The sequence below is a fragment of the Hippocampus bargibanti genome, linkage group LG10 (genome assembly GCF_051943395.1).
Source record: "Hippocampus bargibanti isolate YZ-2025 linkage group LG10, ASM5194339v1, whole genome shotgun sequence".
Classification (NCBI taxonomy): domain Eukaryota; kingdom Metazoa; phylum Chordata; class Actinopteri; order Syngnathiformes; family Syngnathidae; genus Hippocampus; species Hippocampus bargibanti.
In genome coordinates this window covers 5,415,199-5,434,078 of record NC_142743.1, presented here as the reverse complement: position 1 = coordinate 5,434,078, position 18,880 = coordinate 5,415,199, and the positions used below count along the sequence as shown (strand labels likewise).

The following is an 18,880-nucleotide window of genomic DNA, read 5'->3' as shown; positions in this document are numbered from 1 at the left end:
CGCTGTCCCTCGAATTTCCCCACTTTTTAGTCAGCTCAATTTGTCACAAAATTTTTGTTCTATTCTAAACAAAATGTCGAATCGGATCAATACAAATAGATATGTATAGTGGTAACAACTACAGAAGAAACAATTGCATAATGCTATGCATCTAAATTTACTGGGTACAAAATGCCACTTTATCTTTTTCTCATAATTAAATTTGAGGGTTTTGTTGTTTATAAAGTGATAGGTCTATTTCAGCCGTCATCTGTACTTCTTTGAAGGTGTCGGAAGTTTCGCTTCTTATTCAAGAAACTTCGTCAGCAAACTAAAGTCTAACTGGTAGTTTAGGCCCTATATATATATCCCTACTGTCCAGACATAAATAGGCGTGCAAATTAGAAATAGCCACAATAGAAAAAAAATACACAATGCAGCAAAGCAACCAAATTTACGGAAGAGGATTAGGGCCACTGAAGAAAAAAAAATATGGTTGGCAAAATTCTGACTTTAATCTCAGAATTCTGACTTTATTCTCAGAATTTCAGAATTCTTTTCGTTGCGACTTTAAAGTCAGAATTCTGACTGTGTTATGTTCGTGGAGCTATTCAAGTTTGGCCCCGTCAGCGTGTACAGTACGTTAAGTGTGGCTCGGAAGACAGGACATACAGTAATGTCGTCACCTATCGACTTTTTGCGTGGCCGGGGAGTGTCGGAAGACACCCTTTCTCTTTTGGAGGAGCAGAGGGTGAGCAAACAGTGCGTTCTGTTTGTTTCGTTTAATGGCCGTTGTGTCCATAGTTAACGTGCTCCGCGGAGCTGATAGCTCCGTTGCTAGTCTGAATACTGTATAATGAATGGATGCACCCGGTTTACATTCGCGAATAAATAGAAAGTAACCATTTATGAATGACAGTGGACGGTTAGAGAATCACTGCAGTTAAAATAATCGTGAATTGAACAACTGTGATCACACGTTCTGTCGTAGTTCTGTGTGTACATCGTTTTAAGAACTGTTGAGGCACACGCACGCATCAACGAAGTCAAAAGTTGATGAACTGCTGTCTGAATAGGGACTTCATTTTGATAGTTGCATGTTGTAAGGCAAATATTTCCCAGTCATTTTCAAGCATCAATGTACCTTTGTCAAATCCTTAACAGTTTTCAACGTTTTAGAGTTGCAACATGTTTGCATGTGTGTTTGATTTACAATTGTTGAGATCAGTATTACATTTGTGCTTCATATTTTAAAACGAAGTGATTATATGTTATGATGATTGAATGTTTTTTTTAATTTATTCGTCTTGTTGCTTTACAGATTGACAGTGATGTCATAGTACTGATGGACCATTCCATGCTTGCCAATTATGTCCCTTGATCATAGCATTCTCTGAAAATGCTATCTTGAACAAATCACTCATTGTGAAACGCATACTCCCAGTTATTCCAGAAGAAGCTGGCATTGGATCTGGAGTATTGAGAGATGTTCTCACATGCTTCTGGCAAGAATTCTATGACCGATGCACCCTTGGTACAACAATTAAAGTACCATTTATTCGCCATGATTTTCCAGCAGAAAAGTGGAAAGCAGTTGGGAGAATCCTTGTGAAGGGTTACCGAGATTGTTGCTATTTCCCAAACAAACTTGCGTTTCCTTTCCTTTAGCAGGTGCTTTTCAACTTGGTCTACAGTGATCTAAAAGCACATGTTCTGCAGTTTGTGAGCAGTCAGGAGCGTGAAATATCGATTGAAGCAATGAAGGACTTTTCTAAAGTGGACTAGATGATCTTGTGGAAGTCATTGACAACTACGGCTGTAGAAAAAGAATCTCCGAATCACCGTGTCCTGATCAGTCCAGAAGAACTGAACAAGTTGTGCTCGGACTTGCAACCTACCTCAAAAAAGGTCTGCCAACTGCTGAAATTTGCAACTGATTTAACCCCAAAGCAGAAGGATGTGGCAAATCATCTGAAAAGGTTAATTCGAGAATTGGATGAATTCATGCTTCAGAAGTTTCTCCGTTCTTGTACTGGATCTGATCTTGTTGTAACCAACACCATTCTTGTGGAGTTTTAGGAAATGACAGAGTTTAGTAGAAGGCCGGTGGGGCACACATGTGGAAATGTTCTGCATATTGCTGACAGCTATGATAATTTCCCAGATTTCCTATCTGAAATCAACGCCGTTCTTGAAAGCAGTATCTAGGTGATTGACATTGTGTAGCTTTTTAATACCAAGGAACTGTGACTAAGCCATCATAGGTTGCATCAACACTACATTGCTTTTACACTACATTACAGTATATTGTTTTGTGTCATCAATAAGATTGTTGAAACAATCCTTGCATTTTTGCTGTTTTATGGTTTGTATACAAATCACTTGCATTTGGTGTAATATTACAGTAATAGTTCTGTGGACTTTTGTTTATACAAAAAGGCCTAAGAAGTTATGCAGAACCATCAGATGGTTATTTCAACAGTTTTGCTGTGTTATTTAGGTGCATGTTTTTTATTCAAAATAAAAGATATCATTGCATTCAATTTTTGACTCCACATGAATGTTCAAAGTTAATATCCTTGTGTGTAAAGGTGGTTTAATAACATTGTACAGGTATTTTCTAATGGCTTTCTAATTCTCACATCGACCTCACAATCCAGAGGTGCAAGGTTTGATTATGGTTCTGACCTATTTGGAGTCTCCAGCCACTCCGGGTCCTCCAATATTTCACTAACATGCGTGGCAGGTTAAAGGACAAGCGACATCACTTTTTTGTTTTTTTAACTGACACCAGAAAAACATTTTATAGCATCTAAAGTACCCAAAACATGCAGTATGATATTTTAGTCAAATGCAAAACACCAATAAAAATTACTTAAGGTGTCCAAAATCTGTAAAAAATTGAGCTGCGAATTGGGCATTTTCAGACGGCTTGCATTGCTGGAGAATCAAAACAATGGCTTCAGATTCGGAAAATATGCTTTCTTGTTACACATCCAGTTATGAATATGATTCAAATAGTCCTGATGAGCAAAGCATACATGTTTGCAATCGATTAAATAATTTATTTGGGCCATTTTGAGGCAAACGGGCGGGTGGGGGGGTGTCTCAAAAAGAGGCAGAAAAATGGCGACCAGCTCCGGTGAGGAATGAATCAGCTCATTTCCACAGCTCTGATACATTCTTTCCATGGAGTTGCTCCCTCTGCTGGCGGCTTTTGGGTGTAAGACATGGTTTTAAAAAAACAGTACAGCAAAATATATTGACGTCATGGAAAGACGCTACAATGCGTCTTTTTAACGGTGAGGAGGCGGTCATTTCCTGACGTCACGTACGAACTCGTCACCAACTCAAAAACAAGACTTCCTGAATGTTCAGCGCGAGTCTTAAAACGTAAAATATAGCTATATGCGGTGGAATCTTGTTAAAATACGCCCAGTAGAAGTCATTTGAAGCCATTTTACAAATTATGGACACAACTTGTCCGGAGACGTCGGTTGTCCTTTAATGGAACACATAAATTGTCTTTGTCTTTGTGAGCACTGGTGGTTGTTCGTCTGTGCATTGCGCTTGGCTGGCAACTGGTTCAGGGTGTCCCGCGCCTACTGCCCAATGACTGCTGGGATAGGCTAAACAGCACACCTCGTGACCCTTGAGGATAAGCAGATAAGAAAATGGATGGAGAGGTTTTATATCACGATTAAGACATTCATCCACTTGTGATCTCGTCACCCTCACAAGGGTCACAGGGCAGGCTGGAGGCATGGCAAAGTTGTTTTAAATAATTTCTGTGTACTTCCAACCTACGACTGAATGGCATTGAGAGGAGTCGGAAAAAAACAACTGGTTTGTGGAGTAAATTTGAAGCTTCATTTTCACATCAGTACAAAGTGCAACGATTGCATCAGTAGACATGTCAAATATACTTCAGTAATTCCTCTCTCAACTTAACATACAAGTCACTCGCATTCAATGGATCTGATGATGTGTGACATTCATTTTCCTCCATAAGCCGGCAACACAGTTCAAATACAGTTTCATCACATGGAAAATCGCCCTTTGTCGTGCACTCTTCCATACATGCAGTGATCTCTTCCGTTCCAACAGGTTTTAATTGATCCTCCGCACTGTGCATTGCAGGAAATGAATTCATGATCACTGGTCGACCCGAAGCTGTGTCATTGTGTAATCTTCGTCTTATTTTGTGTGAGTTCCACATGTTCACAACTTCGTCCAGCTCATCCTGAACAAAAAGCAGCATTGTTTGAGTCTGATATTTTCACCAGTCATCAAATAAAAAAAAAAGTCCAAAAACATTATTCGACCAGACCTGCACAAGATTAAGAAACCAAAACCGGATCAGACTTTTATCCAGAAAATCTCCTGTAAAGTGGCCATCATCCTGAAGAGTTTGAAATAAATTAATCCACATTTGTACACTGTTTGCGAAGGGTGGACCACCACCCTTCAATGCGTTGATTGGCTGTACTTCTTCCATAAAGGAAACTTTTCTCCGGAGCAAAATTGTCTGAGTGGTTCCGAGGCAAAAACATTTGTATCTGTTCGACACAACCGTTTTCTGTGCCCCTGTCAGCACGGATCCTCTCTGGACATCCACCGACGCGTGAAACTGTTTTTTTGCAACCACCTTAGGGTCACTACTAGTGGTATAGGCTTGCGCCCATAGCACATATCGGCTAAACCCATCAATACAGCCATCAATGCCAATCCCATCGGGATTTTAATTTGTCATAGCCATCCAGGTGCCAAAGAGCATTTGGCCCTCTACAATTGTACTGCCGCCATTTTAGGTGTGCTCTTCTTAATCCCACGCCTACAGGGACAGCCAATTTTATAATTTGTCTTATTGTATCTTGTGACACAACAAATCCTTTCGAATGGCACGTAGATGTCGCCAGCGATAACCTTGCGTCTGTCCACTAGTCAGGATCTCGTGCTGAACAAAAGGCACATCTCCCAGGTTTGACTGGTTCTTTCTTATAAAATACCTAGTTTTTTGCATATCCTTTTCAGAGTCCGAACAGTTAAAATAATTTGAGCATTATGCGATAAAATTGCAAAGTATTTCTTTCTTGCTGAATCCAAGTCTTAAGCATAGCTTGATCAAGTCATCCAAATCTGGATTTTCAGCCACTGTTTGGGTTGCACCCTCCATCAGCCACTTTATCTGCACAAGAAAAGAAATACGACAATTACAATCTGACAAAAAAAAACAGGGGGCATTTTGAAAACATGACTGTATGACAGTATGCTTGTTGTATATAGTTGTTTTTAATAATGTTTTCGCTTATGATAGTGTTAGTTCAAACGTAAGTAACTTCATATTCATGAAGCAGTCTAAAAGTAAATACAGTAGAGGGCGCGTGCAATACTGTACTGTACTTTCTTTGACGCGCCGGTTACTGGTTACTTTCCATTTATTCGTGAATGTAAACCGGGTGCATCCATTCATTATACAGTATTCAGACTAGCAACGGAGCTATCAGCTCCGCGGAGCACGTTAACTATGGACACAACGGCCATTAAACGAAACAAACAGAACACGCTGTTTACTCACCCTCTGCTCCTCCAAAAGAGAAAGGATGTCTTCCGAAACTCCTCGGCCACGCAAAAAGTCGATAGGTGATGACATTACTGCATGTCCTGTCTTCCGAGCCACACTTAACGCTGACGGGGCCAAAATTGAATAGCTCCACGAACGTCACAAAGTCAGAATTCTGACTTTAAAGTCAGAATTTTGAGAATAAAGTCAGAATTCTGAGAATGAAGTCAGCATTCTGAGAATAAAGTCAGATTTCTGACTTTAAAGTCAAAATTCTGAGATTAAAGTCCGAATTTTGCCAACCATATTTTTTTTTCTTCAGTGGCCCTAATCCTCTTCCGTACAAACTAACCGAGAATCGTTAGCCAGTCTCCCTAACTGGCCATCTTTAAAACTTGGTTTAAAATAAATGTTTATTCTTTGAATTTTGATTCGGAACGACCCTCAATTTTTAATTTTCCCATTTTTGTGGTTTCATTTTTTCGCATTCTAAGTTTACTAGAATGCGAAAATTAGATTGATCTCTTCTTTCTTATTTATGGTTTTACCTGCGGTTATATTGCTCTTATGTTTGTGTCTGTGTAGTGAATGTAGCCACAAGGGGGCACAAGCCAGTGTCTTATTGTGCCGGTCCCAATCCCGGATAAATACAGAGGGTTGTGTCAGGAAGGGCATCCGACGTAAAAAAAATTGCCAAAACAAATATGCGAATCAAACCTATGAATCCCATTCCGGATCGGTCGAGGCCCGGGTTAACAACGGCTGCCATTGGTACTGTTGACCTTCAGGGTGCCAGTGGAAAATGGACTACTGTTGGTCGAAGAAGGAGAGGAGGGAGGTGTGCCCGGAGGAAAAGAGAGAGATGGAACGCCAAGAGTATAGAACTATGAGTAGGAACATTGAGTGAATGAATACACGAACGACTGCACCTCAACGCACCCAGCTGTCAATATAATAAAGTTCGCAGACGACACCACGGTCATCGGTCTCATCAAAGACGGCGACGAGTCTGCGTACCGACAACAAGTGGAGCAGCTGGAGCTCTGGTGCAGCCGTCACAACCTGGAGCTGAACACGCTCAAGACAGTTGAGATGATCGTGGACTTCAGGAAACATCCATCACCACAGCTACTCATCACACTATCCAACTGCCTTGTGTCAACCGTTGACCTTCAAGTTCCTGGGAATCACAGTCTCCAAGGACATGAAGTGGGAGGTCAACACCAACTCTATCCTGAAAAAGGCCCAACAGAGAATGTACTTCCTGAGGCTGCTAAAGAAGCATGGCCTGCCACAGGAGGTGCTGCAACATTTCTACACGGCTGTCATCGAATCCATCCTGTGTTCTTCCATCACCGTTTGGTTCGGGGCCGACACAAAAATGGACAAAATCCAACTTCTAGGGACAGTTAGGACGGCGGAAAAAATCATTGGCACCGCCTTACCCACTCTCGAGGACTTGCACACTGCAAGAATCCAAACTAGGGCGCGGAAAATCCTACTGGACCCTCCGCACCCTGCCCACCACCTTTTCCAGCTACTCTACTCAGGCAGGCGCTACCGATCCATGCGCACCAAATCCAGCAGACATTTAAACAGCTTCTTCCCCCAAGCCATTAACTCTTTGAACTCTTTGAACTATTTCAACAGTAGCCAAAATGGAACTGTATAGTGCCACTTAGCAGTTTTTTTGACGACGATACTAGTGCAGCGTGTTCTACCGGAAACAAATTCCTTGTGTGTTCTACATACTTGGCAATAAAGATGATTCTGATGTAGGAACAATGACAGGTAAAGGTAGAGAGCTGGTTGACATGATGCAGAGAAGGAAGGTAGACATACTGTGTGTCCAGGAGACCAGGTGGAAAGGGAGCAAGGCTAGAAGCTCGGGGTCAGGGTTTAAGTTGTTTTATCATGGTGAAGACAGAAAGAGAAATGGAGTTGGGGTTATCTTAAAAGAGGAGTTTGTTAGGAATGTCTTCGAAGTAAAAAGAGTATCAGATAGAATGATGAGTCTGAAGCTAGAAATTGAAGGTGTGATGTTCAATGTTGTTTGTGGGTATGCCCCACATGTAGGATGTGAGCCGGCGAAGAAGGAGAAATTTTGGTTGGACTTTGATGAAGTCATACAGAACATCATGAGAAGTGAGAGGGTTGTAATTGGTGGAGACTTCAATGGACATGTTGGCGCAGGAAACAAAGATGATGAGGAGGTGATGGGTAGGTTTGGACTCCAGATGAGGAACGCTGAAGGACAGATGGTGGTTGACTTTGCTAAGAGAATGCACATGGCTATTGTGAATACTTTCTTTCAGAAGAGACAGGAACATAGGGTGACCTATAAGAGTGAAGGCAGAAGTACATAGGTAGACTACATTTTGTGTCAACGGCGCCATCTAAAGGAAATCAGTGACTGCAAAGTAGTGGTTAGTGAGAGTGTAGCCAGACAGCATAGGTTGGTGGTGTGTAGGATGACGCTGGCAGTGAGGAAGATGAAGAAACCATAGGCTGAAGTGAGGACAAAATGGTGGAAGTTGAAAAAGGAAGAGTGTTGCATGACATTTAGGAAGGAGGTAAGACAACCACTGGGTGGGCAAGAGGTCCTTCCAGATGACTGGCAAACTACAGCGAACATAATCAGAGACACAGTCGGAAAGTACTTGGTGTATCGAGTGGAAGAAAGGTAGATAAGGAGACTTGGTGGTGGAATGGGGAGGTGCAGGAGTGTATACACAGAAAGAGGTTAGCAAAGAAGAAGTGGGACACTGAGAGGACGGACGAGAGTAGACAGCAGTACAAGGAGATGCAACACACGGTTAAAGTAAAGGTGGCAAAGGCCAAACAAGAGGCCTATGATGACTTATATGCTCGACTGGACAACAAGGAAGGTGAGACTGATCTTTACAGGCTGGCGAGACAGAGAGACAAAGATGGTAAGGACCTGCAGCAGGTTCGGGTGATTAAGGATAGAGATGGCAATGTATTAACAGGTGCCAGTAGTGTGATGGCGAGATGGAAAGAGTACTTTAAAGAATTGATGAATGAGGAAAATGAGAAGGAACAAAGAGTAGAAGACGTGACTGTTGTGGACCAAGACATAGCAAACATTAGCAAGGATGAAGTGAGGAGGGCGCTGAAGAGGATGAAGGGGGGAAAGGCACTCGGGCCTGATGACTTACCAATCGAGGTATAGAAGTGTCTTGGAGAGGTGGCGGTGGTGTTCCTGACTGGGTTATTCAACAATATCTTAGATGGTGAACAGATGCCTGAAGAATGGAGACGAAGTGTACCATTTTTAAGAACAAAGGTGATGTGCAGAGTTGTACTAATTACAGAGGAATAAAGTTGATGAGCCATACAATGAAACTCTGGGAAAGAGTAGTCGAAGCTAGACTAAGAGCAGAAGTGAACATTTGTGAGCAGCAGTATGGTTTCATGCCAAAAAAGAGTATGACAGATGAAATGTTTGCTTTAGGAATGCTGATAGAGAAGTACAGAGAAGGTCAGAACGAATTGCATTGTGTCTTTCTAGATCTGGAGAAAGCGTATGACAGGGTGCCCAGAGAAGAGCTGTGGCATTGCATGAGGAAGTCTGGAGTGACGGAAAAGTGTGTTAGAGCGGTACAAGACATGTATCATGACTGTAAGACAGTTGTGAGGTGTGCTGTCGGTATGACTGAGGAATTCAAGGTGGAGGTGGGACTCCACCAGGGGTCAGCTCTGAGCCCCTTCTTGTTTGCTATGGTGATGGACAGGCTGACAGACGATATTAGACAAGAATCTCCTTGGACCATGATGTTTGCAGATGACATTGTGATCTGCAGCGAGAACAGGGAACAGGTGGCGGAGAAACTAGAGATGTGGAGATATGCCCTGGAAAGGAGAGGAATGAAGATCAGTCGCAGCAAGACAGAATATATGTGTGTGAATGAGAGGGATCCAAGTACAAGAGTGATGCTACAGGGAGAAGAGATAAAGAAGGTGGAGGATTTTAAGTACATGGGGTCAACTGTTAAGAGCAATGGAGAGTGTGGAAAAGAGGTGAAGAAGCGTGTCCAGGCAGGCTGGAGCGGCTGGAGAAAAATGTCAGGTGTGATGTGTGATAGAAGGGTTTCAGCTAGGATGAAAGGAAAAATGTATAAAACCGTGGTGAGACCAGCCATGGTGTTTGGACTGGAGACAGTGCCACTGAAGAAAAGACAGAGCTGGAGGTAGCAGAGCTGAAGATGTTGAGGTTTTCTTTGGGAGTGACCAGGTTGGATAGGTTCAGGAATGAGTACATTAGAGGGACAACTCATATTAGAGGCTTTGGAGAGAAAGTCAGAGAGGCCAGACTGAGATGGTTTGGACATGTCCAGAGGAGAGAGAGTGACTGTATCGGGAGAAGGATGCTCAGTCTTGAACTGCCAGGCAGGAGACCGAGAGGAAGACCGAAGAGGAGGTTTATGGATGTGGTCAAAGAGGACATGAAGGTAGCTGGTGTGACGGAAGAGGATGCACAAAATCGGGATAGACGGAGGACATTGATTCGCTGTGGCGACCCCTGAGGGGAAAAGCCGAAAGGAAAAGAAGAAGTTTGTGTCTGTGTAGTGGATTTGAGCGTTCTTGAAGGCGCTTATAAACAAAATGTATTATTATTATTATTATTATTATTATTATTATTATTATTATTATTATCCATCCATTTTCCGTACCGCTTATTCTACATTAGGGTCGCGGGGGGCGCTGGAGCCAATCCCAGCTGTCTTCGGGCACGAGGCGGGGACACCCTGAAATGGTTGCCAGCCAATCGCAGGGCACACAAGGACAAACAACAGTCACTCTCACACTCACACCCAGGGACAATTTGGAGTCTTCAATCTGCCTGCCATGCATGTTTTTGGAATGTGGGAGGAAACCGGAGGACCCGGAGAAAACCCACACGGGCCTGGGGAGAACATGCAAACTCCACACTGGGAGGTCGGAACGGGACGTGAACCGGCGACATTTGCACTGTGAAGCTGGTGTGCTAACCACTTGAATCCCGGGCCGCCTGATTATTATTATTATTATTATTATTATTATGGCTGGCGGACTAGTTTTCGGCGAATGAACACCAAACCACACGGTCGAACAGCGCCGCCATTGTGGCTGGCAGACTAGTTTTCTTTACCACTTTTCTTTGAGTGCGGACGTGGTTTGTTATCGAGCGTAGTACTTTTGTTATTATGGGCCCCAAAAAGACCCCACCACAGGCTAGTGTTAAGCCGAAGAGGACACAAAATGACGGTCGAGCTGAAGGAGATCATCGAAAAACACAAACGAGGTGTGCGTTTGTGTGACTTAGCGTACCAGTACGCTAAGTGGACCATTGCTACGTGTGGCTAAGGGTGTTTCTCTGTTGTGTAAGCAACGGCCTCAGGAAATAGAAGAGGTTGAAAAACTTCTGTCAATTTGGATTACCTAAAAGCAGCTAGCAGGGGACAGTGTGAGTGGGGGTATTATCGCCAAGAAAGCACGGCAACTTCCCTCGGATATCATCAAGAGACAACTACATCAACGATCATCACAAAGGTCAATAAAACAATTTGATTATACAGTACAGTTTTTTTCTTTAATGACAATACAATAGCACATTGATTATACATGAAATAAGGTATATTTTGTGTACTTAGTAGAAAATTACATTTTATGGGCATCTGGGAACAGATTATTGTCATTTTAAAGGTTTCTTATGAGAAATAAATGTTTGGAAGGTGAACTTTTCAGGTTACACACACTTTCTAGGTACCAATGAAGTTCGTAAGCTGAGGTATTACTGTATATATTTACTTGCCCCTTCTGCGGCGGTCATTGACGACTAACTCACGCACACGATGACGATGGATTTGAAGCCCCGCTTAGCGCTGGAGTCAATGTCCAATTCAGAGAGTAAAAGCGTGACAAGATGACAGTGGGCGGGGGGACGGGGCATATATCGTTTGGAAGGGCGAGAGTGGGAAAAAATGCACTTGGTGTGTGAGTGGCGAGAGTATATGTCAGTGTGCATGCTCTGTTTGTTTATCTAAGTGAGCTTGTGTGCCAGAGTCGCCATGCCTCTGATGGAGATGCTTGCGGCCCAAAGCCTCAGCGTGTGTGCGTGCATGCGCCCTTCTCATGGCAGCAGCACCTGACAGCTCCTGACAACCTCCTGCCGCCATTCGATGCCCTTCCCCCACACCTCGCCCGTTTCAAACCTGTGCTGACATCAGTTGGTGATCAAGTCCAAATGACAAACGGAAACGCCCACTGGAACAGATCAGAATCAGAATCATATTTATTGCCAAGTATGTAGAACACACAAGGAATTAGTCTCCACTCTCCAGTAGAACACGGTGCACTAGTATCATCAAAAAATTGAGAAAAATGATGAGCGTTATTTGGGGCCCTTTAACTGGTGGCGGGTGCGTGTCCGCTATGTCTCAAAATGTTTTTTGCGTTCTTCGTTAGCATTAGTGTAGCACACTTTCATCAAAGCAAATCGACGAACAGCGGTTGACGTATTTCAGGTCATATTCTACCAGCCACCAATTAACGTGACCGTTTTGTTGTGAACCATCACCCAAATCATCTTGACAAATGTGCCTCGACTGGGATCACCAGTGCCTCGACTGGGATCACCACCTTATCGTGGTGAGGCACTTTGCGCGTCTCCGTGACCCCGAGAGCTATGTCGGCTGGAGTCTTGTACTCCTGGCAGGGTCACCCAAGCCGAACAGGTCGGAGGGTAGAGGCCAGACAAAGAGTGATCCCAAATCCGCACCCAGGGGTAGGCGTAGGCGGAGTCCAACAGATCGGACCACCGGCAGCCCCTTGCAACCGCACTCACCTGAAGGTCGTCTCGAGTCTTCACTCTTGCCACTGGAATACAGTGAGTGCGGCCAAGTATGTGGGGGAAGGAATTGCGCGCCCCGTCCCTCACACTAAATCCACTAGTAGCGCAGGTTTCAGCTTCCACCATATAAGTCCACTGGCGATAGGATAAAGTGACGGGGGCAGGTCATGGATGTGACTGGAAGCTTCTAGCTTGAATCCTACACAGGGGCGGTACAGGATTGATGGTCGTTGCGAAGATGGGATGGAGCAACATTATCCTTCGGCAGCATCCTGTGCGTCTGAGCAGCCCTATTCAGGGTCCGCACTGCTCACCCCTTATAGGGGAAGGGTCTAGAAAAGGTGACCTAAACATTGCTTGTTCCACCACACCTGGGTGGCCCACCGCAGCCACCAAGGCATCCCCCCTCTGCGGTCGAAAACGAAATATAATCAAACCCATGACTATGAACCTGGCTTCCTGGAATGTTCGCACCCTCCTCGATGCTCGAGACGGGATGGAGAGACCTCGAAGACGAACTGCCCTCATCGCACATGAGCTAAGGAGGTACAACATCGATATTGGCGCACTCAGTGAGACTCGGTTCTCAGGCGAGGATTCACTCACAGAAGTTGGTGAAGGTTACACCTTCTTCTGGAAGGGTCTCCCAGAGAATGAGCGAAGACTCCATGGAGTTGGCTTTGCTGTGAAAAGCAGCTTACTCAGTAACATCCCCGAGTCCCCCCAAGGCATCAGTGAACGGCTTATGACCTGGCGTATTCCCCTGGTAAAAGGTCGCTTCGCAACTTTAATCAGCGCCTATGCTCCCACCTTGGATGCTGACGATAACACCAAAGATGCCTTCTACGAGTCCCTGGATGCTACCATATCCAAAATCCCTGCCTCTGATAAACTTGTTCTGATGGGTGACTTCAATGCCCGAGTAGGTACTGATGCCAGGCTCTGGAAACAAGTAATCGGAAGGCACGGGACGGGGAAAATAAACAGCAATGGCCTCCGACTCCTCACTCTGTGCTCTGAGCATCAGTTGATTGTAACTAACACCATCTTTCAGCTGAAAAAGAAATACATCACATCATGGATGCACCCCAGGTCCAAACATTGGCACTTACTGGACTACATCATCACAAGGCAACGAGACCAAAATGATGTCTGCATCACGCGGGCCATGCGTGGGGCTGAATGCTGGACTGATCATCGACTGATCAAGTCCAGGCTCAAGCTGAGAATTCGACCTCCTCATAAGAAACAGCAGCCCCAAAGGCGTCTTAACACCAGGGCCCTGGAGTCCCCAGAATGTGCAGCCAGCTACCGCCACAAGCTGGCAGAGGGACTTGCCAGCCTGGACAACGACACCAGTAACGGTGACCTTGATGTTGAAAGCAGGTGGAAAAAATTGAGGACAACAATTCATCAAGCTGCCTCTGAGACCATCGGCTTCACTCAGAAACGTCATCAAGACTGGTTCGATAACAGCTCAGCTGCCATACAGGAGCTTCTGGAAGCCAAGCGCAAAGCCCATACCACACTTCTCTCCAACCCTCATTCTCCACTTCTCCTCTCTCACTACAAGGCCATCCGTGGTGAAACACAGAAACAGCTGAGGATGATGGAGAACAAGTGGTGGCTCAGCAAGGCCCAAGAAATCCAGAGGCATGCAGACAACAACAACACACACGCCTTCTATGATGCTGTAAAATCCCTGCACGGCCCACGAAGACAACACATTGTCCCAGTTAAATCTGCAGACGGTTCTGTACTACTGAAGGACAAACAGCTAATACTTGAGCGCTGGGCAGAGCACTTTGACTCCCTGCTCAACCAAGTAAACCCTTCAGACACATCTGTCCTTGACTCCCTCCCAGAGCTTCCAACAGTTCCCTCCCTTGATGAACCTCCTCAGTTCACAGAGGTCCTCTCTGCAATCCGGAGCCTTAAAAACAACAAAAGCCCTGGCCCTGATGGACTTCCAGCTGAGGTCTTCAAGAGCGGCGGTTATCTCCTGACACGGAAGCTTTACCACCTCATCTGCAACATCTGGCAAAACGGGACACTTCCTCAGGAATGGAAAGACAGCAACATTGTCACCATTTACAAAAGGAAGGGGGACAAGTCAGTCTGTGGCAACAGCCGTGGCATCTCCCTACTTTCTGTTGCTGGCAAGATTCTTGCAAAAGTAATGCTGTTCCGTCTTACATCGCACATTACCGAAGACATCCTCCCAGAGACACAATGCGGCTTCAGGAAGGATCGAAGCACTCTGGACATGATCTTCGCTGCGCGCCAAGTTCAGGAGAAATGCAAGGAACAAAATAAGGACCTCTATATCACCTTCATTGACCTTACAAAGGCATTTGACACAGTTAACCGTGACATTCTCTGGACCATACTGCAGAAATTTGGCGTCCCCTCCAAATTTCTCGGCATCCTAAGACAGTTCCACAGCGGCATGCAAGCAACTGTACTTGTTGGTGGCCAGCAATCTTCCCCGTTCCCTGTGGAAGTCGGGGTGAAGCAGGGCTGTGTACTGGCCCCTGCTATATTCAACCTGTTCCTGATGGCAGCTACGCTCCTCTTCCATAAGTCCATCCAGGAAGGTGGCGGCGTACAAATCCAATTCCGCCTGGATGGTAACCTGTTTAACATCAGACGCCTACAGGCCAAGACCAAGACCCTGATCAGCGGCATCCACGAGCTACAGTATGCAGATGATTGTGCTCTGCTGGCCCACAGCCCAGCTGCCATGCAAAATGCCCTTGATACCATGTCCTCCGTCTACCGATCACTCGGTCTCGTGATCAATGTAACCAAAACGGAGGTCATGGCAAAAGAGAGTTCTCCAACCCCAGCGTTCACCCTCAGTGGCACACCCCTCAAGGTTGTCCAACAATTCAGCTACCTCGGCAGCATTCTAACACCCTCCTGTCTAATTGATGATGACGTCCAGGCCCGCATCCATCAAGCCTCCAAAGCTTTTGGCAGATTGCGTACTCGTGTGTTCGAAAACAACCACTTAAGAACTCCAACAAAAGTCGCAGTCTACCAAGCAGTGTGTGTGTCCACGCTGCTATATGGCGCAGAAGCCTGGACCGTCTATCGACGCCATGTGAGACGCCTTGATGCATTCCACATCAGGTGCCTCCAACGAATCCTTGGCATCACCTGGCAGGATCGTGTTCCACACACCGACATCATTCAACGCACTGCCTCCACCAGTATCGAGGCCATACTGGCAAAGAGGCAACTTCGGTGGGTTGGACATGTCATCCGGATGCCTAGCTGCCGCTTGCCTCGACAGGTGCTTTATGGACAACTCTTGTCAGCGAAGAGGAACCCTGGTGGTCCCAAGCTGCGATACAAAGACCAGCTTAAACAGACTCTAAAGAACTGCAACATCAAGCCCAGCGATCTGGAGTCTGCTGCAGCGAACAGGCCACTGTGGCGCTCCTTATGCCACGAAGGGGTGACACAACTTGAAGACAAGCGCACCCAGAGGAGGATCGTGCGGCACGAGCAAAGACACCTTTGTGCTGCTTCAGTACCGCCTCGCCAGCCCGGTCCTGGCCTCACATGTCCTGAATGTGGCAGGATTTGTGGCTCCAGAATCGGGCTTCATAGTCACCTACAGTGGCATCGCCGCCAGCGCCAATAACCACTGTCCAATACCCCACAAAGCAATGGAAGCGACGTCATCCTCGACTTCGATGGACTGCCAAGAGAGATCAAGTCCAAATGACAAACGGAAACGCCCACTGGAACAGATCAGAATCAGAATCATATTTATTGCCAAGTATGTAGAACACACAAGGAATTAGTCTCCACTCTCCAGTAGAACACGGTGCACTAGTATCATCAAAAAATTGAGAAAAATGATGAGCGTTATTTGGGGCCCTTTAACTGGTGGCGGGTGCGTGTCCGCTATGTCTCAAAATGTTTTTTGCGTTCTTCGTTAGCATTAGTGTAGCACACTTTCATCAAAGCAAATCGACGAACAGCGGTTGACGTATTTCAGGTCATATTCTACCAGCCACCAATCAACGTGACCGTTTTGTTGTGAACCATCACCCAAATCATCTTGACAAATGTTGGTTCTTATTCCTATTTTGTGCCGATTACCAATTTGTGTTTGGGAGCCTTTTACTGAGCGAGTTGATTGTTCTGTAGCCACAAAGGGACATATGTCTTCTTGTGCCGCTCCCAAGCCCGGATAAATACAGAGGGTTGTCAGGAAGGGCATCCGACGTAAAAGCTTGGCCAAAACAAACATGCGGATCAAACCTCTAAAGACGGAGGACACTGATTTGCTGTGGCGACCCCTTGAAGGGAAAAGCCAAAAGGAAAAGAAGATTATGATAATTATTATAAACAGAAATTATTGTTACTGTTGTTGAAAAAAAACTACTCTTGTACTGTAAATAGCACAGCCACCTGATGTTGACGCAATATAGTTACATATATCAATATTCTTTTTTCTATACTGACACAATGTAGTTTTTTATTAAACGTTTTTGCACAGTACAGTATACACTTCAGTCTTCTGACATTTTTTCATTATGCTTAGAATATCTTGTTTTTTATCTTTTCACCCCCACCTCCTTTCAAATTGCTGCTCTGGACTGCAAATGTCCCCATTGTGGGACTATTAAAGGTTTTCTGATTCTGATGTTATTATTATTACTGTTGTTGTTTATATTATTATTATTATTGTTATTATGCGCGACTTGGAATTCAAGCGGATTTACGTGGGACAGGAGATGTGAGACAATCTCTTTTCGTCAATGGCTGCTACGGATTCGTGTTAGCTTTCAACATTTAGCTGGGACTAGATGTGCTCATCCACCATGACGTGCGTAAAGAGTTCGATGTTTGTCTTTATTCGTAAGTAGGTTCGTTGTCAGATCTCCCAGGCAAGTGACACGTAGATGTATCCCAGAGCATGATCGTGGCGTGGAGTCGAACAAGTCGTGCTGTGAAACTCCGTCCAACGCTGTGCGGGTCTCTGCGAGTTGCGTGTGTGTCTGAGTCTGAGTCCGAATGGTTCTGCCTCGTGATTACCCCAATCTCTCTGTCCCACGATGGCTACTTATATACCCTTGGCCTGCGTGGGAATGAGGTCAGGCTCATTTGAAAGATCACAAAGACATCAAAGGGTTGAAAGGCACACTTCCGCGTGACGCCACAGATCCACTGGTGAAAAGGATGCTTTGATCCGTGCACGCGTGCGTGCGTGCGAGACCGTCCATCTTCACCAAGCAGTGCATAGTGCAGGGGTGGGCAAACTTTTTGACTCGCGGGCCGCATTGGGTTCTAAAATTTGACAGAGGCCAGGAGCATTTGGAGGGAGTGTTTGGGCCGGAAATACTAAACCTAAAGCATTGAAGGACAACCGACGCCTCCGGACAAGTTATGTCCATAATTTATAAAATCACTTCAAATGACTTGGACTGAGCGTATTTTACAAAGATTCCACAGCATATAGCTATAGTTTACGTTTTAAGACTTGCGCTGAATATTCATGAAGTCTTGTTTTCGAGTTGATGACGATCCCCATGTGACGTCACGTTTGGACCGCCCATGACCGAGAAAGCGACACACAATGCATTTTGGGTACTTTGTTTGGTCTGAAAACTTCGTGTTGATCCGTGTTCATGGCGAAATTAGAAGGAAAACACATAAATAACGCCATGGTGAATCGTTGTGTGTTGCACCAAGACAACTATTTGATATTCGCTGACACAAATTCCCAGCTGACAAATCAGCCCATTTCCAACGGAGCTTGGTGCAATCTACTGCATTTTCTGGGTGCTACATTGCTGTCATTGATGGCTTGAATTGATATGGGAGGACTCCTTGAATCAATTGCAAACATTTATGCTTTCCTCTTTAGAACTATTTGAATCATATTCATAACTGGATGAGTAACAAGAAAACAGCTTCTCCGAATCTGAAGCCATTGTTTTGATTCTCGAGCAAGGCAAGACGTCTTGGCGTGACGTCACGAACAAGGGGGTGGGACCTTCTGAAACTGGCCATTTCCGGATTCATTTTGAAGTCATTTTTATGGGTGTTTTTCATTTAACTAAAAATATCAGCCTGCCTGATTTGGGCATTTTAGATGCTATAAAACGTTTTTCTGATGTCAGTGGGAAACAAAAAAAATGGCGCCGGTTGTCCTTTAAATGTAGTGTGTACAAACCTCATAGCACAGTAAGAAGACTACAACCCAATTTAGTAACTGTCTTTCAAATGTAAAAAATATCCCTGATCAGTTAATAAATTTGTCTCAAGGAATATGGCGTTTACATACTATTTCGCAGATACTTGGAGGAGGAAATGGAAATACATTAAAATAACATATGCACTGTGATTTATCAAGATTGCCTCTGTTTTTAATACGTTTTCATTGAAGGGGCAAAGTTAAAGAAATCAACATTTATTGAAAAATGGAATCACTTTCAACATTCAAAACATATTATTACACAACG

The 18,880-nt window shown here is 44.8% G+C and overlaps 1 protein-coding gene and 1 pseudogene across 4 annotated transcripts in view; both read right to left on the bottom strand.

Annotated features, from left to right (window-relative positions):
- Window positions 1–1,572: 1,572 nt before the first annotated feature.
- The window catches only part of LOC148892199 (uncharacterized), a 53,517-nt gene continuing 36,209 nt past the window's right edge, over window positions 1,573–18,880 (bottom strand). For 2 of the 4 annotated variants that reach the window (XR_016116222.1, XM_089006051.1), the window contains one exon: window positions 3,827–4,222. The gene's annotated coding sequence lies outside the window, so the exon portion shown is untranslated. Of the gene's footprint in view, window positions 3,631–3,826; window positions 4,223–4,580; window positions 5,168–18,880 lie in introns of those variants that run through there. The other 2 variants (XM_089006054.1, XM_089006053.1) reach the window with 2 other exon arrangements.
- LOC148892201 (uncharacterized) lies at window positions 4,229–5,632 on the bottom strand (annotated as a pseudogene).